The sequence below is a fragment of the Vespa crabro genome, chromosome 5 (genome assembly GCF_910589235.1).
Source record: "Vespa crabro chromosome 5, iyVesCrab1.2, whole genome shotgun sequence".
NCBI lineage: Eukaryota > Metazoa > Arthropoda > Insecta > Hymenoptera > Vespidae > Vespa > Vespa crabro.
In genome coordinates, this window is record NC_060959.1 from 3,483,145 (window position 1) to 3,493,144 (window position 10,000).

Consider the following 10,000-nt stretch of genomic DNA (forward strand, 5'->3'; position numbering starts at 1 on the left):
AAGGCTTATAAAATTGATTTTTCATCTGTGAAACTTCTCATTACGGCGATCTCTCTTTTTTTTTCTTTATTTATTTATTTTAATATTTTTTTTTATTTTTTTCATTTCAAAAGACGATTTTCTATCGAGATCAAAAAATAAATAATTTCTGATTTTGTCATGGATCAATGATTTATTATTATTATTGTAATTGTTTTATTGAATTTTTTTAGCAGAAACCTTGTTTTCCTTTCTTTTTTCTTTTTTTTTTTTACTTTCTTTCATGGACAATACACGACCGACACACATGTGTACACATACATTTGTATAAATTAATAAATATATTGAAACATTTGAATGAAGTAAAATGATGGAACTATTTGTTCGTTTATTATTCATTTGCTTTTTATTTTATATCATTTTATGCTAATGAAAAATAATTATTTTAAAGCAAATGGAAAATCATCATTGTCGTCATCATCATCATTATCATCATCATCATCATCATCGTCGTCGAATAATAGAGAATGTTTGAATGAAAGAAGAGAGGAGAGGGGTAGGCGACAAAAAGCGTCGCATTCGAAGGAACGAATCGATCGAATGCAGGCTGATATTGATCTTCTCGTTGTGGAAAAACGCTTTATATATGTATCTGCGAGTCTTTCTCCTCCGTTTCGAGGCTAAACTCGGCGAGTTTCCGGTATATAGAATATTTTATATAACAACACTTCCCCCCACCCCCCACCCCATTTCTTTCTCTCTCTCGAGATAAGAAAAAAATAAAAATTAAAAAAAATAAAAAAACAAAAAACCAAACTAAGAAAAGAAAGAAACAAAAACAATTTACAAAAAGAAAAGACAAAAACAAAAGAAAAAGGAAAGAGAAAAAAAAGGAAAAAGCAGAAGAAAAGGAAGATGAAGAAGATGAAGATGAAGAAGAAGATGATGAGGAAGAGGAGAAGAAGATGAGGAGGAGGAGAAGAAGAAGAAAAAGAAGAAGAAGATCAAGAGGAGAAGAAGAAAGAAAACGCGAAAGAGCAAAAGTAAGCTCATTACGATTAGAATAGTATCTTGCTTGAGAAATTAAATGGTCCGGTTAAGCCGGAACTTTGAACTTTCAGGTAACTACTAACTTTTAAACTTTGCGAATGAAATTATATTATCGAATAAAAACGAGACGTGCTTTTTTTTCCTCTCTTTCTTTTCTTTTTTTCTTTTTCTTTCTTTTTTTTTTTTTTTTTGTCGCAGAGCATACATTCTTTTTATGGAATTTACGCGAGGAATTCGATCGATGAGAGAAATCGAAGTTCGCGAAGCAAAATTAATGTTCGGTTAACCGAACGATAATAATTAATGTCAAGTGCCGTTGGTAATTAGTCGTAGAGAGCTTAGCGTTCATTAATAACAACTGGAAGGAAGGAAGGAAGGAAGGAAGGAAGGAAGGAAGGAAGGAAGGAAGGAAGGAAGGAAGGAAGGAAGGAAGGAAGGAAGGAAGGAAGGAAGGAAGGAAGGAAGGAAGGAAGGAAGGAAGGAAGGAAGGAAGGAAGGAAGGAAGGAAGAAAGGAAGGAAGGAAGGAAGGAAAGAAAGAAAGAAGGAAGGAAGAAAGGAAGGGAAGAAAGAAGGACGAAGGGAGATAACCACGATAACACCTTTCTCGAATTTCAAAACAAATTTTCCTAATCGTCATTCCAAGAAATTGAATTCTCCTTTTCTTCTTTCTTTCTTTCTTTCTTTCTTTCTTTCTTTATTTATTTATTTCTCCTCCCTTGACTTCGTACTAAACGCTGAAGATTCATTCGTATGAAATTCCGTTGTAAGTCTTAACGATCGTACTAATTACCCGGCATTAATCGTCGATTAACGACTCTCGCAGTCATTACGAGAAACGATTAACGATACGACTTTAATCTTTCTTTTCGCGGTATAAGTCTGTCCACGTTTACTCTTTACAATATCAATCGTTGATCTTCAAGTAACTGTAATTAGTTGTTATGCGAACATTTAATTTGCTAATGTTATGTCTTTCTTTCCGGAAAGAAAACAATCAACAATTTTGTCATATTTTAAGTGATTCTCTCTCTCTCTCACACACACACACACTCTCTCTCTCTTTTCTTCTTTTTTCCTTTTTTACTCATATCTTTAATAAAATTTATACGAAAGATTAAAGAGTCATTTCAAATAGCAATTATCAATGTGATACTTATACAAAAGTACGATAGAAAAAAAAAATATATATATATATGAAAAGAGTTTACTGTTTCGTAATATTTTTATTCTCGTATAAGAAAAAAGACAATTACCATCTCAAATGACGTTCTTTTTTTTTTTACTTAACATATACAATAAAATTTATTATAATTTATACGAAAGATTAAAAAGTCATTCCAAATGGTATTTATCAATACGATACTTATTCAAAACCCATAAATATATTGTAAAGAAAGTACGTTGTCTATGCGTGTGCGTGTGTGAGTTTATAAAGGATGTAATCTTTCCCTTTTCAATTAAAATTGATTACTTGACAATTACCGTCATAGATAAACTTTGAAATCTTTCTTTTTGATCTCCCATAATCTCATGAAGATTGCAAGAAAAAAAAAAAGAAAAAAAAGAAAAAACAATATGAAAATAGATTCACTGTCACGTAATTTTTCTTCTCTCGTATAAGAAAAGAATATCCTCTTATTTTCTTTTTTTTTTTTTAAGATCGATCACTTTAAGAGGAACTTGGCCTTACTCGTCTCCGGAGAATCAACGACGTCTACTTACATGCTCTCACGGATAAAGACACACCCGCATACTTAGAGAAATACGACATACATGTACACCGTATATGTGCGTTTTAGGTGAACACGTGTGCAATCGTAAGGGTGAATTCAGTAGGGGTGGATCGAGTTTAAGGGTTGCAAGGGTAACCCAGTGTTGTGCATGCTTGATGTAGGGGCTAGTGAAAGCGAGACGGACAAATTTTCGGAGAAGGAACACGATCGTCGAGAGAAAACACGGTCTAACGTGTCTACGATTTGTTCCGGCAATTTAACATACGAAATTTCCACGAGGAAACGCTTAAAGAACCGAAACGAATTCGTGGAAGCTAAAGAGAATTTATTTTATTGTCTCTCTTTCTCTCTTTTTATTTTTATTTTTCTGGAAAAGAAAATTTGAAAAGAAAAGAAAAAGAAGGAATGGTTTCCTTATATAAAAAAAAAAAAAAAAAAAAAAAAAAAAAAAAAAATGAAAATAACTTCTTTTCCCGATATTTTTACATTATCACACGTAGATATTTTTATACATTTGTGCATGTGAATACATGCTTTAGTGGATGTCTGCGTAGATATTTACGATAAAATAAGATCGCGTTAATTTCCTCGACGACAACGTAATTTCACGTGAGGCACGTCCAACGTAGCGATAAACTTGGCGTACGCGCGTGCACTTACCAGTTCTCTCATTCAAGATGTGCCACACGGTCGAACTAATTAATTCGTGGCACGGCCCGGCCAGGTCGCGCGCGCGCGTTCCACAATTTTCTCTCTTAATACTATCCATGATCGCGAAAGATCGTTCTCCCGATACGAAAGTGATCCCGGGAAGAAAACAACTTTTACTCTCTCTCCTCGTCTACGTTAACCGATATGGTAATCGTATACGTGGCTCTACGAATACGTTGGCTTCGTAAATATTTTTTAAGTACCAAGTGTAAGAGAGGAAGAGAAGAAGAGAAAAGAGAGAGAAAGAATCCTCATGTTTTGTATGCGGAATATTTCACGATAATTACGATAAATCTTTAAACCGCAAAACACCAAAGCAAATGATGTAACAAATTTGATCAATAGAGATCATGAAAGATTACATTTTTGCTCGTAAACATAGTAAGTGCCGAATTGGTTTTATACAAATCTATATATGTATATATATTACAATATATTATATTATATGTATTTTATTATAGTCATAGAAATTATTAGATTAATATATATATATACATATATACACATTAATTTAATAACTAAAATATATATGTAAAATATACACACACAATTTAATCTAATAATTTTTATAACTTTCTAGATTAAATAAATAGAGAAGAATTTATTGTTCTTTTATTATTATAACATGAAACTTTACTTCCACGTATTAATAAATATATCTATGAGTCTTTGAAAAATCACGAAAGAAATTTGAAAAATCTTTTAAATTGTTATTGCGAAATATAGTTTCGATCGTAAACGAATTCTAATAAAAACGTTCAAAGTGTTAAAAACGAAGAAAAAAAAAAGAAGATTTATGGCGATTGAAGTGATACAGGCCGATACTTAACGAAAATCAATCCGAAAAATCTACTCGATCTTCAAAGTATAAAAACTAATAAACAAGTATTACTACAAGTTGTATAGAAAATCCAGATCACGTTATATCAACGTAAGCAGTAAGAGAACCTTTAGTAAGGAAGTTGGCGAAGAGAATCCGCGGGATTTGCAAACAGGTCGCCGTGGGTGGGTTCGGCCGTTATTAAGCCGAGGGGGTTAATGGCTTTAGTTCGCGCGGCTAATGGGCGACGCGTCGCGGCGCATGCCATGCCATGCGGAGCGCACCATTCGAATCAGCTGACCGGCCAGCTGGCTCAGAAGGAAATATCGTCTCTTACGCGAACCACCGTTCTGTTGAGAGTCTTCGTTTTCTATCCAGTATCTTTTATTTTCTTTTTTTCTCTTCATTTCTCTTCGCTTCTCTTTTCTTCTCTTCATTTCTCTTCGCTTCTCTTTTCTTCTCTTCATTTCTCTTCGCTTCTCTTTTCTTCTTTCTTTTCCGTCTTTCTTTCTCTCTTGAATTCGGTTAACGGTAAGGGAGAGCACATCGGAGAGGGTGGCAAGAGAAAGAACCCTCTTGGTACTAGTGGGTAGTAGCGGTAGAAGAGGAGGAGGGTGGCAAGAGGGTGTTATTAGGGGCTGCTCATGGGGTGGCAGAGCACGATCAATGCCAGGGAGTCATGCTAGTCTCTCTCTCTCTTTCTCTTTCTCTCTCTCTTTCTCTCTTTCACTCTATCTGTCTATCTCTCTCCTTCTCTCTTCATTCCCCTTACCAACGAGACTACGTCTTTATATAACCAACACGCACACACGTGAAACATATAAGAGCTTCAATGTATCGCTGATAGAACGAAGAGCTACGAAACACATCATTGGAATGAGCGAAACAACGCTAGAAACACGTGCACAGATTATGATTTACCGAATACAAGTTCGATGAAGAAAGAAAGGATGGACGAACGGACGGATATGTTTTTATTCTTTAAAGATAATTCGAGATATATTGTCGGATAAGGTAATTCTCTGTTTTACCGACTACTATTATCGTTTCTTCTTGGAGAGAACAAGAAATTTTTTTTTTTTTTAGAAGAGAAAACGCCGAGTCACATTCTAGTCGTCCTCGTCCTCGTCCTCGTCGTCGTCGTCGTCGTCATCATTTTGCAAACACCGACGGTCTATAAGATGGCGTCGGAGTTCCAAGGCGACGCATAATCCGCATTTACAAGATCTCGTACGACGAGAGACAAGATATATAACCCTGTGTATCCCGATTATCGGGGTGTTAGGAACAAATTAGCATAAAGGATGTCAACGTTACCAAACCTTGAGTAGTTCGTCTCATGCATGATCGAAACTAACAGATATCGTTATTACGAAAAGTAAGGCCCGTAGTCTCTTTTACCGCGATATCTTATCAAAGAGAGAAAGAGAGAGAGAGGGATAGAAAGAGAGAGGGGGGAGGGATAGAAAGAGAGAGGGGGGAGGGATAGAAAGAGAGAGAGGGATAGAAAGAGAGAGAGAGAGAGAGAAAGAGAGAATGTACATAAGAGTGAGAAAGAGAAAAAGAGAGGGGTAATATCATTTGCGTAGAATCTAAATTTAGATGAAGATTACGATCATGAATCTTCTCATAACAGAGGAAAACATTAAATGAAATCGAACGCGATTTGCAGCAGTAAGTAAAAGCTTACGTGTTCGATGTAACGTTTACTTCGGGAAGAGGAAAGTGGTTTCTCGCGATGCTCGAAGTCACAGAGAAAAGTATCAACTGACTTGTCGGACTCACCCATAAAAGAGCGATAATCGCGGTGAATGTATATATTATGTGTGTTTGTATATATTCGCATACAAATACACACGCGTGCGCGCTCGCGCATATACATAGGGACAGATACAAAGACGAATGTGTATACACCTTCGTACACATGCAGCTCGTTCTCTTAAACTCGGGCAGTGGCCATTGCTGGAAAAGTGAACGGTGAGGCTCACTATGACGAAATCCTGGCGCTAGACGAGCTACCATTAGGGACCGGTGGTCCTTTACAGTGGCGAACTTACGATCTCACTTTTGCCTCGTGAACGTAAGAACATGTAGTACACGGTGGTTTTATATTCCCTTCTTGGACTTTCGATCGAGTTTAACTATTACTCTCTCTTTCTCTCTCTCTCTCTCTCTCTCTCTCTCTCTCTCTCTCTCTCTCTATCTATCTATCTATCTATCTATCTCTATCTATCTATCTCTCTACTCGGTCGATCTCTCGGTACGTTACGGCAAAACTACGAAAGCAAAACTGAATGAAAGAGGACAGTGACTTCTCACGTTCTCTCTAACTGTATACTCTGTTCTAAAATGGCTGATCGGGATTCCGTAGGATCACGAAGTGGTAATGCCGAACTGTTGCGTTACCAGTTCGCGAAAGTTCATACCCGTCAATATGCGTTGGAGTTCTCATTAATGAGTAAAAAAACGATGTATAAGAGAAACGATTTGCGGAATCCTCTTGATAGTCAACAGGCATATCTCAACGTCCGATGACTTTTCCAACTTGTTTACGCAATTCGAAGTAAATAATAAACGTAAAAGATTTAACGAATATAGTAGTTTTACGCACAATATTACTCGATTATAGCTGATGATGACTTTTGAACCTGATCTGATGATCGATTCTACGAATAATTAAGAAGGCAAAAGTACGAAAACCGCAGTGATTTTCCGTATAAATTGCTACCACCGATCGATAGATCGATCGATTCCAAATTGGAGAATGAAATTATTAATGAAACGGAGCGAGACGATAACGACGTGGACTGTGTTTACCCGTCGAGATACGAATAATTGCGACTTTGGTCGAGCGCATCGACACGGATCGAACGATTAAAAGAGAGAAAGAGAAAGATGATTGAAAGAGAGAAAGAGAGAGTAAGAAGAAAAAAGTGGACTTTGCGATCCGTCCGGTTACCGCTCGCACTGTCCTGACCTCTGCCCTCTACGAACTGAGGGCTATCAATTAACGGCACGAGAGCACCCTTCCAATGAGATCACGAAAGACACGCCACAAAATTGGTATAGGAAGAGATATAAAGGTTGTTTTTCAAGCGAAAAATAACTGGATACTATGATAGAGTAAAAGTTTTCAACCCTTTTTGAGTAGTACGAACGTGTATTTACGTGATACCTTTGGCCAATTTACTGTGATTATTAATTGTATTCGTACGTATCGATTATTAATGATACCTATTACCCGTAATATACATCTGATTTTGATATTTTAACGTATTAACCAACATTCGATCATTTCCTAATCGTCCTTAGTTCCATAAACATTTCGAAATTTAATTTTATTATACCACTACGAAATATTTACTGGTCGATGTTTTAAAGCAATCGAGAAAAAATCACAGACTAAGGATCTTACGATTTGGATGTAAACGTAAGATATACGCGTACGTACGTTTATATGGCGTACGATGTAACAACCTTTGATACGAGTTGTCCGATGAATAGAAGGAAGACGGACAGTCGGACAGGTTGTTTCTGATGTGTTTCAGGATCGAATTCCTTGGTGTATGGGCTAGCTATAGTTCAATGCATGCAATATACATTTATTTACGTATAAGCATGTAATATACCCAAGGGTAACCGAAATGTCGGTTCATAGTCTTATTAAAAGCGAGAATTACATTCTAATATCTCTTAGAGATCTGGTTTCACTATTTAAAGTTCGCATCAGAATTCGCATTTGAAAGGAACGCGGTAAAACGGCAAAGAAGGTGGACTGGGAGGTTCTTTAAGAAGATTCCTGGTGCGTAAGGACGTGGTAACAACTAAAACGTCACACAACGGTGACACATCTGTTTGTACTAAATTGCCGTGGGATTATCGAGCTCGAAGATGTTACACGAGCTCGAGGAAGGAACCGGTTCTCGTCGTAGACCGACGACGAGAATGACAAAAAGAAATCTCGTGAGTCCAGCAACAGTAACAGCAGCAGTAGCAGCAGAAACAGCAGCAGTAGCAGCAGAAACAGCAGTAGTAGCAGCAGCAATAGTAGCGTCAACAGCAACGACAGCAGCAGCATCAAAACGTCTATGCGATGTTTCAAGTCGCATTGCTTACCTCCTTGCCCGTTGGTCTATTTCTAATAATCGTTTCTCTATTTCTTCTAAGAAGTCGCGCCTCTTGTAACATTCACAACATTTAATACTACTACTTCTTCTTCTTTTTTCTTACTTCCGAGAAATTTCTAAACCTGATATTGAACCCTTCTCTCGGATTTTACGTTTAACATTTTTCAAATGCAGAAAAGAAAAATTCATCGACCACAGAAAATTATTTATCAGGAGATATTCGTTACATAGAAAGATCGATATGTTTGGGAAATAATTCATGTCTAAGACATCGTGAGAAATCATGAGAATTCCAAGGTGAGAAGGATAAACGTGTAAACCGAATCGACGTTAGGTCGTTACTTGGGTCGTAGACGAAATACGCTATTATTGCCCCAGCCGTTAGCACTGTTTACATGGAAATGACGAGGCGATAAATTTCAACTGTCACGGTCCCATAGTTGTCCATCGTTGCCTCGACTCTGAAAAGCTTATGCGTGTGTACGATGCTTTTACGAAACCAACGGGATATCTTCGATCAACTTACTAATCTACTTCACCTGTACGATAGATATCCTATAAATCCCCTAAACACGATCGTAGAGAGTTTTATCTGGAATCTCTGAAGAGGGATCAAAAAAAACAACAAAAAAACAAAAAAAAAACAAAAAAAAAGAAAAGAAAAAAAGAAAAATTTTCGAATACGTACGATGTACGAATCGTTGAATAATATCCAAAAATGTTCAGGTACGAATTTCGAAAAAAGATTCCGCATATCTCTGTCCTTTACTATCTTACAGAGAGAAAGCTTTGGAGTAAAAGAGAAGGCGATTCTCGCGGTCTCCGCCTCCGAGAGCAAGCGTGGCTCTCGTGGAGAGAAACAGCGTGGGAGGCTGCTAATTTATTGCACATTAACGTCACTTGTCTCTGACCACGCGCAAGTAAAGACCGCCGGCCGTGGACCGACTGTTGCCGGTCCCGAACGACGTTGAAACGTCGGGACGTTCGCCGACGTTTAGAAATACAAGGAGAGGAAATTTCGGACTCTGGGCCAAGCCTCTAAGAAGAGGCTCATCCAATCAATAGTTTCTACTCGTTTCTCAAGTATTCTGATCTGGTGCAATAACACTAACGTCCAATAAAATAACTTTTCTGAAAAGTTATTGCCTTTAGATCGTGTTAAAAAAAAAAAAGAAGAACAATGTGGGATTGCCTATACGAAAAAAAGAAAGAAAGAAAGAAAGAAAGAAAGAAAGAAAGAAAGAAAGAAAGAAAGAAAGAAAGAAAGAAAGAAAGAAAGAAAGAAAGAAAGAAAAAAAGAGAAAAGAAACAAAAAATTATCCGTGATCAGCGTTCGTTCGTTTATTTAATGAACGATTGCCCATTAAATTCTGCTTGCTATCCGTAAGAAGTAGGTACGTCGCCTAAACGAGAATAGCATGGAAAAAAGGAGCGATCGAACGTAAAGAGAAAATCTCGAGAGTTAGAGAGGTAGAGGGAGTACGTCTTTCTCTCTCTTTCTCTATGTGTGTGTGTCTGTATATATACGCGCGCGCGAGACGAGCAATGAACAAGACGCGACGAACGAGGAATCCCCGAC

At 37.1% G+C, this 10,000-nt stretch overlaps 1 protein-coding gene across 14 annotated transcripts in view; it reads right to left on the reverse strand.

The window, feature by feature from the left end:
• The window catches only part of LOC124424413 (LIM domain-binding protein 2), a 122,722-nt gene that overhangs the window by 17,128 nt on the left and 95,594 nt on the right, over positions 1 to 10,000 (reverse strand). The gene's annotated exons all lie outside the window — the stretch shown is intronic.